Raw genomic sequence first — 13,847 nt, 5'->3', positions numbered from 1 at the left:
AGACCCCCCCCCACAGCCAGAATAGGGCCCAGGAGTCTGGGCTCAGAGACCCCCCCCCCCTGCCAGAATAGGGCCCAGGAGTCCGGGCTCAGAGACCCACCCCAGGCAGAATAGGGCCCAGGAGTCCGGGCTCAGAGACCCCCCCCCCGCCAGAATAGGGCCCAGGAGTCCGGGCTCAGAGACCCCCCCCCCGCCAGAATAGGGCCCAGGAGTCCGGGCTCAGAGACCCCCCCCCCCGCCAGAATAGGGCCCAGGAGTCCGGGCTCAGAGACCCCCCCCCCCGCCAGAATAGGGCCCAGGAGTCCGGGCTCAGAGACCCCCCCCCCGCCAGAATAGGGCCCAGGAGTCTGGGCTCAGAGACCCCCCCCCCGCCAGAATAGGGCCCAGGAGTCTGGGCTCAGAGACCCCCCCCCCCCTGCCAGAATAGGGCCCAGGAGTCTGGGCTCAGAGACCCACCCCAGGCAGAATAGGGCCCAGGAGTCCGGGCTCAGAGACCCACCCCAGGCAGAATAGGGCCCAGGAGTCCGGGCTCAGAGACCCCCCCCCCCGCCAGAATAGGGCCCAGGAGTCCGGGCTCAGAGACCCCCCCCCCGCCAGAATAGGGCCCAGGAGTCTGGGCTCAGAGACCCCCCCCAGGCAGAATAGGGCCCAGGAGTCCGGGCTCAGAGACCCCCCCCCCCAGAATAGGGCCCAGGTGTCCGGGCTCAGAGACCCCCCCCCCCGCCAGAATAGGGCCCAGGAGTCTGGGCTCAGAGACCCCCCCCCCCCCGCCAGAATAGGGCCCAGGTGTCTGGGCTCAGAGACCCCCCCCCCTGCCAGAATAGGGCCCAGGAGTCCGGGCTCAGAGACCCACCCCAGGCAGAATAGGGCCCAGGAGTCCGGGCTCAGAGACCCCCCCCCCGCCAGAATAGGGCCCAGGAGTCCGGGCTCAGAGACCCCCCCCCCGCCAGAATAGGGCCCAGGAGTCCGGGCTCAGAGACCCCCCCCCCCGCCAGAATAGGGCCCAGGAGTCTGGGCTCAGAGACCCCCCCCCCCCCCCAGAATAGGGCCCAGGAGTCCGGGCTCAGAGACCCCCCCCCCGCCAGAATAGGGCCCAGGAGTCCGGGCTCAGAGACCCCCCCCCCCGCCAGAATAGGGCCCAGGAGTCTGGGCTCAGAGACCCCCCCCCCCCCCCGCCAGAATAGGGCCCAGGAGTCCGGGCTCAGAGACCCCCCCCCCGCCAGAATAGGGCCCAGGAGTCCGGGCTCAGAGACCCCCCCCCCCCGCCAGAATAGGGCCCAGGAGTCCGGGCTCAGAGACCCCCCCCCCCGCCAGAATAGGGCCCAGGAGTCCGGGCTCAGAGACCCCCCCCCCGCCAGAATAGGGCCCAGGAGTCCGGGCTCAGAGACCCCCCCCCCCGCCAGAATAGGGCCCAGGAGTCCGGGCTCAGAGACCCCCCCCCCGCCAGAATAGGGCCCAGGAGTCCGGGCTCAGAGACCCCCCCCCCCGCCAGAATAGGGCCCAGGAGTCTGGGCTCAGAGACCCCCCCCCCCCCCCCGCCAGAATAGGGCCCAGGAGTCCGGGCTCAGAGACCCCCCCCCCGCCAGAATAGGGCCCAGGAGTCCGGGCTCAGAGACCCCCCCCCCCGCCAGAATAGGGCCCAGGAGTCCGGGCTCAGAGACCCCCCCCCCGCCAGAATAGGGCCCAGGAGTCCGGGCTCAGAGACCCCCCCCCCGCCAGAATAGGGCCCAGGAGTCCGGGCTCAGAGACCCCCCCCCCCGCCAGAATAGGGCCCAGGAGTCTGGGCTCAGAGACCCCCCCCCCCCGCCAGAATAGGGCCCAGGTGTCTGGGCTCAGAGACCCCCCGGCTCCCGCCCCCACTCAACGGGGCCCTTGGTTGGGCTGGGGCCTGTGGAGCCCCATGGGACCCCCCACCTCTGGGGGTCTGGGCAGGCCCCAGCAGAACAAGGGGGGACGTGTGGCACGACACAAGCTCCCAGCTCACGTGGGGCGGTGGCACAGCACTGTCCCTGAGCTCGCCCCCTTGTGGCACCTGGGGGCCCTGCAGGGCGCCTGTAGCCACTTCCCGCCCGAGTGCCCTGCAAGAAATCGGGGCCCCGGCGCCCCTCCATGGGCTGGGCTAATGCAGCCAGGACCCCTGCCCTCATCCTTGGGGGCGGGCGTTCCTGGTTCCAGGGCTGCTCCCTTGCTCACCTGCTCCGTAAAGGCCAGGGTGGCGAATCCAGCTTCCCTGGGTGGGGCCTACAGCGAGGTGCTGGGGAGCCACAGCGCCCTGAGTTGCATGGGGGGGGCTGCTTCTCACTGGGGGGTCAGCTCGGTGAGGGGTTGACTTGGCTTGTTTGCAGCTTCTCACCTGCGTGTGGCCCCAGCTCGCCTCGGGGCACTTGCCTGCTCTCCCATTCCCACCAGGCAGTTCGGGAACGGGATGGAGGGGTAGAGAAAAGCCCCATGTCCCTTCCCTAAACCCCTGAGCCACCCACCAGCCCTTCCCGGGACCAGAGGGCTGATGCAGCCTGGGGGAAAGGGTGGCCCCCCAACCCAAAATAGATTCTCTGCCCCTGCTTCATGGGATGCTGCCCATATCTATGCTGCCCATATGTCTTGCTATTTCTGGGACTGCCCCAAATTTAAATGTTCTGTCCTGGTGCCCCATCAAGTAGTGAAATGGCCCAGAAATCCGGGGCTGGTCACCCTTGAGGCCACCCTTGAGGTCCCGGACTACGGCACTAAAAATAGCACCACGGGCGGCCTCCGCTCCAGTCCTGGACTCCCAGTAAGCGGTCCCGCCCAGGAGCAGCTGGGGCTGGGGCTGCGGGGGCTTCTGGGGCCCAACTGTGGCCTCCAGCCCCGCAAACTGGAAGGCAGGAGGTAAGGGAAGGGGCAGAGAGAGAACTAAGGTGACAGGGGCGGGGCGAGGAAGGGGCTTGTGCAGAGGGGAGGGGGCAGGGCAGGAGAAGGAAAGGGGGAAGGCACCGAGCGGCAGGGTGGAGGAGAGACAAATGCTGGGGGCCAAGAGGAGACAGCGAGGAAAAGGGCAGGGGAGGGGAGGGGAAGTGTCAGTGGGGATGGAAGTAGGGAGGGGACAGGGTGATGCTGGGAGAGGGGAGGGGAGGGACAATGGGGGCAAGAGGGAGGAAGAGGAGAAGGGAGCAGTGGGTGCTGGAAGAAGAGAGGGTGACAGGAGGTGGGTATGAGAAGGGCAGGGGATGGAGCAAGTCGTGTGAGGGCACAGGGGGACATGAAGAGAACTGGAGCAGAGGGTGGTGAGGGGGTGGGCGCCGGGAGAAGGAGGCAGGGGCAGTCCGGGAAGGTGCAGGTGCCGGGGGACTGTGGGGTGAAGCAGAAGGGAAGACACGTGAAGGGGTGGGACAGGCACCAGAGGAGAGAGGCAGGGCAGGTGGGTGGAGGGAGGTGTTAGGAGAGGGGATGGGGAGGGGTAGCTCACATGATCAGAGTGGGGCTACTGGAGGGGTGGGCACAGGGGCAGAGAAGAGCTGGTTGGTGCAGGGGAGGGGCAGGTCCCCAAAGGGCTGAGGGCAGTGAGAAGGGCGGGATCCAGGACAGCAGAGGAGGGTGAGGGGTGGGGGCAGCAGCAGGCACCAGGGGAGAGTGGGAGACATGGCTCAGAGGGAAAAGGGAGAGGTCTGTAAGATATTTATGAACTCGGGTGCCATGGTGACACACATCTGAACAAGTGCACGTGAACTCACTACTGTGCACAAGACAAAAGTCACTCCACTCATGGGAGGACAATCTTCAGAGGGACACTTCCCCCAGCCTTTCCCCTGAGTTAATGCACTTGAAGGCTAGTTGCATGGGGTACTGTGGGGCCAAGCCCATCCCTGCTGGCAGGAGGACGGAGGGGGAGTTCTTACGGGCGTCACACAACACCCTTTACTTCTGGTCCTGCGGGGGTACTACCTCCAGGGGTGGGACTTCTTGTGGCAGGGGGTGTGGCTGTTGCAGTCAGGGGGCGTGGCTAATGTGTCCCTAAGTTTGGTCCAGAAAATATGATCATACCCCACTGCTCCGCAAAGGGGACCGACCCTGCTCCAGGGTATGGAGCATAAGGGGGGGCTCTCCTACTGAGGCTTATGCAGCACTGAACATGAGAAGGGGGTGTGATGTAATGGGCAGGCTGTGGGTGACCCCTACTGGCCTGTGTCTGTACGCACTGCACAGCAGGAGGGCGCCTGAGCAGCCTACGGTCAGACAATGACCCGGCCGGGTCTTACCTGTGGGGGGCAGGGACTGAACAGAGCCTGCAGGGAGTGTTGGGAGAAGAGTCAGTTTCTGGCTGGGAAGCATGAAGGGAACAGACTAAGCTGGGTGCGGAGGGTTGGGGGGCGATGGACCCTGCCCCAAAGGGTCTGGGGCATCCTGGCCCTGACTCCTGTAGCCACCTCACGTCTGTGCTGGGTTGTACCCTGGAGCAGCAATAACCCCCCCCCCCCCCGTTCTACTGGCTGTTGCAAGGGTGCAGGATCAGGGGGACCCCGATGCACCATCACAGGGGTTCCTGATCCCAGGAGGGTTTCTCTGCAGCACCCACCTTGATGGGAGCTCCCTCTTGTCCAGGATCGGTGCAGCGCCTGGCCTGCCGCCACCAGGATCTGGGCCCTAGTCGGGGAGTGGGTCTCTGCCCCACAGAGTCAAGGGCAGGGAGAGGCCCACCGAGATGCAGGGACAGCTCCATACTAGGGCTGTGATAGTGGAGTCGCTTAACCAATTATCCAATAAGCAAACGCTGCTAGGTTAATGCTCCCCCACCCCCGCACGGGGCTGCTGCTACTCTGCACTGCCGCCTCGAATCAGGGCGACAGGCAGCCGGCTTTCAAACTGGCTCCCCTCACGGACCAGCTCCTGCCTAGCACCGCACAGGGAGGGGCTGGCGGCCCTAAGCCCTGAACAGATTATGGTGCCCCCAGATGTAATTCAGAGACAAGACTGCACGTGCAGTACAATTGGATTTTTCAAAATGACACAAAACTTACATGTTTGCTGAAATTAAAACAGCTTCTTTCTAGATTTTCTGATTGCAAAATTCTGGAGAAGTTCATGGAAGCTGACTCGAGGAAGCATGTCCGCTTCCATACACAACAGGGAAGCGGCGAGGAGGCACCTGATAGACCAACCGGAGTGTTGGAGCATCAGCTTCATGGGCAAAGCCCCGCCTCGTCAGATGCAAAGTGGGTCTTTGCCCGCGAAAGCTTCTGCTCCAGCACTTCGGTTCGTCCATAAGGTGCCACAGGATCCTCGCCGCTTCTGCAGATTCAGACTGACACGGCTCCCCCTCTGGTACTTGACAATAGGGAAAGTGAATCCAGTCTGTCCTGACACGCTGTTGTTCTCTGAGGGTGTTTTATTCTTTTCAGCTGAGAAAAAGAGCCTTCTGCGGAGCAGCCAGTAATCATCAGTGTTAGAAAGCTACGTAGTGCGACCTCTGCATCTGGAAACGCACGTTGCATTCCGTCTTTCGATATCGTGTCATGAAGACCAATGTGACTGAATTTCATTTTTCCCGTTTCATTAAAATTTGTGCGCATGTAACAGTGGAACTGCCGTACTTCTCCACCGAGATTCATGTGCAAGTCAACCGGGTACGAGTCAACTAGCTTCTGGGAACCTTGTGACTATTGTTCACCAGATAAGTTCATATCGTTTAGAAAAAAAATCTACTTGATACTTCTCTGTACGCTTCACCTCGCCTCTTCATATGAACTCCCAGTGTATCAATTATAGCGTAGTAAGTAGATAATGCAAAATTTGTCTCTAGGATTCAATGCTGTTCCGTTGCGCTGCTATCATTTGCTTGTTTTTTCCTGCGTCGCTTGCAGGCTTCTTTGTAGTTAGTATCAGGCAAGATATCTTTTGATGTGTCTTCGAATCTTTCCTCAAAGTGTGTAAGTGGTCTGCTAGTGATTGACAGAGGTCTGCACATGTTTTCAAATCCAATTCTTTTTCTTGGAGAGCTTGACTTGTGTGGTAAAAGTGTTGTAAAATGTCATTCCACATGGACACTATGATACAAACTCTAGTTCTTGCATCTTGTTTGCAATGTGTTCTGCTCTGGTTTAGTTTCTCCCTTTTGTGATTGGTCTTCGGCTATGCTTTCTAATGCATCCACACTCTGCGCAGGACTCCAGAACGGCACTTGTTACCACTGCATGTGCCTCGCAGCAAGTATTAGAAAAAGATTTCAACACATGACCATTGCGCAAACATGTTTTAAGGAGTGCCCATCGGTGTGTTGAGGCAGAGAAAAATGGATAAAGTAACTGCACTGTTGAGAAAAAACGTACTGGCACCAGACAACGATCAGCAGCACTACGGCCAACGAGACCGAGAGCGCGCAGCACGTGGAGTGAATGTGGCTATTTGTTCTGTTCTAAAAGCTGCTCCTGCACTCGACAACGCCCTGACACGCTGGCAGCGTTGTCATGAGATTGACCTTTGCACTTTGAGAAATCTAGTCTGCAAACTTGGCCCAGATACTGCAGGACTTGAGTTGCCGTTTCTTCACCGGTGTGGCTTTTCAGAGTGAGGAGTGTTGGCAATCGTTCGTACAGCACTTTCACGGACCAGCCGCCCCGGTGCCCGTGCAGCTGCCAGCCCCGCCTCCAGGGACTAGGGACTAGTCGACTAACTGACATGAGGTTCCCTAGTTAACACCCGCGGTTGGGCCCAGGCCCCTTGGGCAATGCAGCCCTTATTCCCTCAGCCTGCAGCTCCGGGCGCTCCAGCGGCTCCCTGAGCCCCTCCCATGCCGCTCTCACAGACGGCCAGTGGCCCCGACCCTGCACCCCCGTCCGCAGCCAGACGGACGCTCGGCCGGCCAGGAGAGCAGAAGGGTTCCTGGTTCCCAGAGGCGCCGTGCAGCGTGGCAGCGACACCGGGCAGGCAGCCTTGTTCCTCTCGGGGGAAGGGCTCCAGTGCCCCTTTTCCTGCTCTCAGCCTCCTCGCTCCTCCTGGCCTAGCGGACTGACCCACACTCCCAGCCCCTACTCACCGGCCCCAGGCAGCCCCGCCACCTCCATTGCCTTCCTTCCAGGCCCAAAGTGCTATCTGCTGTCCCCTGGGCCTCAGGACATGACAGACTGAGTCACCCTGGCCTCCCCTCCTCATGCAGCTAGTGCTGCGGGGCTTGGGGAAACTGAGGCACGCAGCCACCCACACACAGCGTCACTCCAGAGCAGCATAGGGCAGTCGGATCACATAGAACCCCACAAGACAAAGGATGAAGGCGACACCCGAGTGAACAGAGGATTTCAGCTCCCCCGCTACGTCCCATCTCTCCCCCTTCGGGGTCACTCAGCCTGTGTCCTGCGGACGTTCAGATCCCACCTGCCCTGGGATAAAGCATCGGCCATGACACTGGCTCTCCCCCTAGCCTGGGCCCGCCATGGCGGCGTCCTGCAGGAGCGAGCTCCACCTCATTCGGCTGCTGGACAGCTTTGTGGGGCTGCGCCCAGCTGCCTGCCGCTTGTTCTTCGAGGCCCAGCCCCATGCCCCCCGTGGTGCCAGCCCTTCCGCTCCCCTTGGGCCCCGCCCAGGGTCTCCCTGGCCACCCGTGAACTCAGCGAGCCTTTCCTGGAAAGCCAGGACGCCCTCCAGCCGGGGGGCCTCCCCCCAGACCTGTCTCAGGCTGGGCCGGCAGGCTTCATAGAGCTGCTCCAGGGTCATCAGCGGGACCACGTCCTCTGCAGCCTGGGCCCCAGCCCCGAACACCCACTTGCGGACGTATTGCACCAGGCGGGGGCCAGGCCTGCGGAGGGCTCCCCCGGCCCCTTCAGCACCCCTGGAACTCAGAACGGCCGGACTGGGTCAGACCAAAGGGCCATCTCGCCCAGTGTCCCGTCTGCCCACAGTGGCCAGCGCCAGGTGTCCCAGAGAGGGTGGACCAAAGACAATGATCAAGCGATTTGTGTCCTGCCATCCCTCTCCAGCCTCTGACAGACAGACGCCAGGGACGCCGTTCCCACCCCCTGGCTAATCGCCTGCTATGGACCTGACCTCCATGAACTTCTCCAGCTTCTCTTTAAACTCTGTTAGGCTCCGTCGACGGAGCCATGTAGATTTGTTTGTTCAGCAAAGGGAAATGAAGCTGTGATTTAAATAATCGCGGCTTCATTTACATTTAAATGGCTGCCGCGCTGAGCCGACAAACAGCTGATCAGCCGTTTATCAGCTCAGCGCGCTAGTCTGGACGCTCCCCTGCCGACATGAGAGCCCTTTATCGACCTCCCTGGTAAACCTCATCCTACGAGGCATAACGGGGAGGTCGATAAAGGGCTTTCAGGTCAGCACAGGAGCGTCCAGACTAGCGCACTGAACTGACAAACAGCTGATCAGCTGTTTGTCGGCTCAGCGTGGCAGCCATTTAAATTTAAATGAAGCCGCGATTATTTAAATCACAGCTTCATTTCCCTTTGCTAATCAGCCTAACCTACATGGCTCCATTGATGGAGCCTTGTAGTTTAGACCCACCCTTACAGTCTTAGTCTTCACAGCCTCCTCTGGCAAGGAGTTCCACAGGTTGACTACACGCTGTGTGAAGAAGAACTTTCTTTTATTAGTTTTAAACCTGCTCCCCATTAATTTAATTTGGTGTCCTCTAGTTCTTCTATTATGGGAACTAATAAATAACTTTTCTTTATTCACCCTCTCCAGAGATTTAAAGGTGTCATGATTTTTTTGGGGGGGAGGTGATTTTTTTTTGCTCAACATTTGCACATCCCCCTCTTTTTAGTAATGCAGAATTTTGTTTTAGAATTAATTACAATTAAAATAACAACTATCCAACTCAATTAAGTTTCTATCAAATTTACCCAATTCACATTTAATATGAAAGTAGCCTTCAATTTGCGCATTTGACGCCTTTTTTCTATTTTTTCTCCAAAGGGGGCCCCATGAAATTGTGCTGCCCTGGGCCCCGCCCCCACCTGACAATGCCGGTTTCTCGCGCTTTGGGATGTATTATTTTTCTAACAGTTTGCCCCAGATGTGTGGTTCAAAGAGACACCGGATGTGCACAAAGCCGCCTTTTCACCCACCCATGCACACCGGTTCGACGGCTGCCTCACCCCTAGTCCAGTGGGCTCGACTGACGGTTCCCTTTGTCCCTCAGCCAGGGGGTGCAGGGTAGGGGGCCCGGGCCTGCCCTCTCTCACGGGCCCCAGCCCAGGGCCCTAAGGACAGGCTCTTGCAGCGTCCTGTCTGGCTGGTGGGGGATGGGCCCAAAACTCACCTGCCCACCGGCAAGTCCTAGAATGCCCTGCCCTGGGCTGCTTCCCACCTCCGCACACCTTCGCCGCCCTTTGTTACCCCTCCCGGGCCCCCTTCTTTCCCCCGTCGGCACCCTGATGTGATGGGCACGACCCGGCGTTCGGCGTCACGCCAGCGTCCAGCTCTCGCGCCCGTCAGCTGTGCCGCTGCCGCCGATCAGCGCGCACAAGGGGCCGCGTCTCCCAGCCCGCCCCGAGGAGCGCAAGCGTTGCCGCGGGGTTAGTGCGGGGCGGCTCAGTCTCGGCCGAGCGGGGCCGACGCGCCCCGTCACAGTGCGTATTATTCCAACGCAGAGCGGGAACAACCCTATTGTTTTACTGACAGCCCAGGGAATGTGTTTCCTTACCGTACAGGGTCCTGTGGCAGCACTGGAAAAGGCCAATGTCGAACTCCAGTTCCAGACTAATCACGGCTCTTTTCACATTAGCCAACCACTGAAATCTGCGTTGAGAGGCTTGATTTTAGCTGATTCATTTTCTTCTGTCTGCCCAGCAATCAGTCTTCAGCAGACAAGTGGTGAAGTCTAAAGTAATGTTAAATATGATGGTGTCGTGTTATTTAATGTACAAATACAAAATAAGCCTTGAAAAATTGTTGGCACCCGCCACACTCTTCTGAAAACATGAATGTGCTATTGGCCACAAAAAGGTTGGGGACCACTGCTTGAAAGGGACCTGCCGTCCCAGGCCCCTCCTCACCCATCGCAGCCGGAGCCTCTCAGCTCCTCCGCTCTGCCATGTCTCTCCCGGTCCTGGCGCTGTCTCTCCCGGTCCTGGCGCTGTCTCTCCCGGTCCTGGCGCTGTCTCTCCCGTTCCTGACGCTGTCTCTCCTGTTCCTGGCGCTGTCTCTCCCGGTCCTGGCGCTGTCTCTCCCGGTCCTGGCGCTGTCTCTCCCGTTCCTGGCGCTGTCTCTCCCGTTCCTGGCGCTGTCTCTCCCGATCCTGGCGCTGTCTCTCCCGGTCCTGGCGCTGTCTCTCCCGGTCCTGACGCTGTCTCTCCCGATCCTGGCGCTGTCTCTCCCGGTCCTGGCGCTGTCTCTCCCGGTCCTGGCGCTGTCTCTCCCGGTCCTGGCGCTGTCTCTCCCGGTCCTGGCGCTGTCTCTCCCGGTCCTGGCGCTGTCTCTCCCGATCCTGGCGCTGTCTCTCCCGGTCCTGACGCTGTCTCTCCCGATCCTGGCGCTGTCTCTCCCGGTCCTGGCGCTGTCTCTCCCGGTCCTGACGCTGTCTCTCCCGATCCTGGCGCTGTCTCTCCCGGTCCTGGCGCTGTCTCTCCCGTTCCTGGCGCTGTCTCTCCCGGTCCTGGCGCTGTCTCTCCCGTTCCTGGCGCTGTCTCTCCCGGTCCTGGCGCTGTCTCTCCCGATCCTGGCGCTGTCTCTCCCGGTCCTGGCGCTGTCTCTCCCGGTCCTGACGCTGTCTCTCCCGTTCCTGGCGCTGTCTCTCCCGTTCCTGGCGCTGTCTCTCCCGGTCCTGGCGCTGTCTCTCCCGGTCCTGGCGCTGTCTCTCCCGGTCCTGACGCTGTCTCTCCCGGTCCTGGCGCTGTCTCTCCCGTTCCTGGCGCTGTCTCTCCCGGTCCTGACGCTGTCTCTCCCGGTCCTGGCGCTGTCTCTCCCGGTCCTGGCGCTGTCTCTCCCGTTCCTGGCGCTGTCTCTCCCGGTCCTGACGCTGTCTCTCCCGGTCCTGACGCTGTCTCTCCCGGTCCTGGCGCTGTCTCTCCCGGTCCTGGCGCTGTCTCTCCCGGTCCTGACGCTGTCTCTCCCGGTCCTGGCGCTGTCTCTCCCGGTCCTGGCGCTGTCTCTCCCGGTCCTGACGCTGTCTTGGTCCTGGCGCTGTCTCTCTCGGTCCTGACGCTGTCTCTCCCGGTCCTGACGCTGTCTCTCTCGGTCCTGGCGCTGTCTCTCCCGGTCGTGGCGCTGTCTCTCCCGGTCCTGGCGCTGTCACTCTCAGTCCTGGCGCTGTCTCTCCCGATCCTGGCGCTGTCTCTCTCAGTCCTGGCGCTGTCTCTCCCGGTCCTGATGTTGTCTCTCCCGGTCCTGACGTTGTCTCTCCCGGTCCTGGCGCTGTCTCTCCTGTTCCTGGCGCTGTCTCTCCCAGTCCTGGCGCTGTCTCTCCCGGTCCTGGCGCTGTCTCTCCCGGTCCTGGCGCTGTCTCTCCTGTTCCTGGCGCTGTCTCTCCCGGTCCTCACACTGTCTCTCCCGGTCCTGGCGCTGTCTCTCCTGTTCCTGGCGCTGTCTCTCTCGGTCCTGGCGCTGTCTCTCCCGGTCCTCACACTGTCTCTCCCGGTCCTGACGCTGTCTCTCCTGTTCCTGGCGCTGTCTCTCTCGGTCCTGGCGCTGTCTCTCCCGGTCCTGGCGCTGTCTCTCCTGTTCCTGGCGCTGTCTCTCCCGGTCCTGGCGCTGTCTCTCCCGGTCCTCACACTGTCTCTCCCGGTCCTGGCGCTGTCTCTCCCGGTCCTGGCGCTGTCTCTCCCGGTCCTGGCGCTGTCTCTCCTGTTCCTGGCGCTGTCTCTCCCGGTCCTGGCGCTGTCTCTCCCGGTCCTCACACTGTCTCTCCCGGTCCTGACGCTGTCTCTCCCGGTCCTGGCGCTGTCTCTCCCGGTCCTGGCGCTGTCTCTCCCGGTCCTCACACTGTCTCTCCCGGTCCTGGCGCTGTCTCTCCCGGTCCTCACGCTGTCTCTCCCGGTCCTGGCGCTGTCTCTCCCGGTCCTGGCGCTGTCTCTCCCGGTCCTGGCGCTGTCTCTCCCGGTCCTGGCGCTGTCTCTCCCGGTCCTGGCGCTGTCTCTCCTGTTCCTGACGCTGTCTCTCCTGTTCCTGGCGCTGTCTCTCCCGGTCCTGGCGCTGTCTCTCTCGGTCCTGGCGCTGTCTCTCCTGTTCCTGGCGCTGTCCCTCCCGGTCCTAGCGCTGTCTCTCCCGGTCCTGGCGCTGTCTCTCCCGGTCCTGGCGCTGTCTCTCCCGGTCCTAGCGCTGTCTCTCCCGGTCCTGGCGCTGTCTCTCCCGGTCCTGGCGCTGTCCCTCCCGGTCCTAGCGCTGTCTCTCCCGGTCCTGGCGCTGTCTCTCTCGGTCCTGACGCTGTCTCTCTCGGTCCTGGCGCTGTCTCTCTCGGTCCTGACGCTGTCTCTCCTGTTCCTGGCGCTGTCTCTCCCGGTCCTGACGCTGTCTCTCCCGGTCCTGGCGCTGTCTCTCCCGTTCCTGGCGCTGTCTCTCCCGGTCCTGGCGCTGTCTCTCCCGGTCCTGACGCTGTCTCTCCCGGTCCTGACGCTGTCTCTCCCGGTCCTGGCGCTGTCTCTCCCGTTCCTGGCGCTGTCTCTCCCGGTCCTGGCGCTGTCTCTCCCGGTCCTGGCGCTGTCTCTCCCGGTCCTGGCGCTGTCTCTCCCGGTCCTGGCGCTGTCTCTCCCGGTCCTGACGCTGTCTCTCCCGGTCCTGACGCTGTCTCTCCCGGTCCTGGCGCTGTCTCTCCCGGTCCTGGCGCTGTCTCTCCCGTTCCTGACGCTGTCTCTCCCGGTCCTGGCGCTGTCTCTCCCGGTCCTCACGCTGTCTCTCCCGGTCCTGGCGCTGTCTCTCCCGGTCCTGGCGCTGTCTCTCCCGGTCCTGACGCTGTCTCTCCCGTTCCTGGCGCTGTCTCTCCCGGTCCTGGCGCTGTCTCTCTCGGTCCTGGCGCTGTCTCTCTCGGTCCTGGCGCTGTCTCTCCCGTTCCTGGCGCTGTCTCTCCCGGTCCTGGCGCTGTCTCTCCCGGTCCTGGCGCTGTCTCTCTCGGTCCTGACGCTGTCTCTCTCGGTCCTGGCGCTGTCTCTCTCAGTCCTGACGCTGTCTCTCCTGTTCCTGGCGCTGTCTCTCCCGGTCCTGGCACAGTCTCTCCCGGTCCTGGCGCTGTCTCTCTCGGTCCTGACGCTGTCTCTCCCGGTCCTGACGCTGTCTCTCCTGTTCCTGGCGCTGTCTCTCCCGGTCCTGGCGCTGTCTCTCTCGGTCCTGGCGCTGTCTCTCTCGGTCCTGGCGCTGTCTCTCCTGTTCCTGGCGCTGTCTCTCCCGGTCCTGGCGCTGTCTCTCCCGGTCCTGGCGCTGTCTCTCTCGGTCCTGACGCTGTCTCTCTCGGTCCTGGCGCTGTCTCTCTCAGTCCTGACGCTGTCTCTCCTGTTCCTGGCGCTGTCTCTCCCGGTCCTGGCACAGTCTCTCCCGGTCCTGGCGCTGTCTCTCTCGGTCCTGACGCTGTCTCTCCTGTTCCTGGCGCTGTCTCTCCCGGTCCTGGCGCTGTCTCTCCCGGTCCTGGCGCTGTCTCTCCCGGTCCTGGCGCTGTCTCTCTCGGTCCTGGCGCTGTCTCTCTCAGTCCTGACGCTGTCTCTCCTGTTCCTGGCGCTGTCTCTCCCGGTCCTGGCACAGTCTCTCCCGGTCCTGGCGCTGTCTCTCCCGGTCCTGGCACAGTCTCTCCCGGTCCTGGCGCTGTCTCTCCCGGTCCTGGCGCTGTCTCTCTCGGTCCTGGCGCTGTCTCTCCCGTTCCTGGCGCTGTCTCTCCCGGTCCTGGCACAGTCTCTCCTGTTCCTGGCGCTGTCTCTCCCGGTCCTGGCGCTGTCTCT

Source organism: Pelodiscus sinensis, chromosome 22, assembly GCF_052426305.1.
Source record: "Pelodiscus sinensis isolate ZL-2025 chromosome 22, ASM5242630v1, whole genome shotgun sequence".
Classification (NCBI taxonomy): domain Eukaryota; kingdom Metazoa; phylum Chordata; order Testudines; family Trionychidae; genus Pelodiscus; species Pelodiscus sinensis.
Note: the sequence above shows the minus strand (reverse complement) of the source record.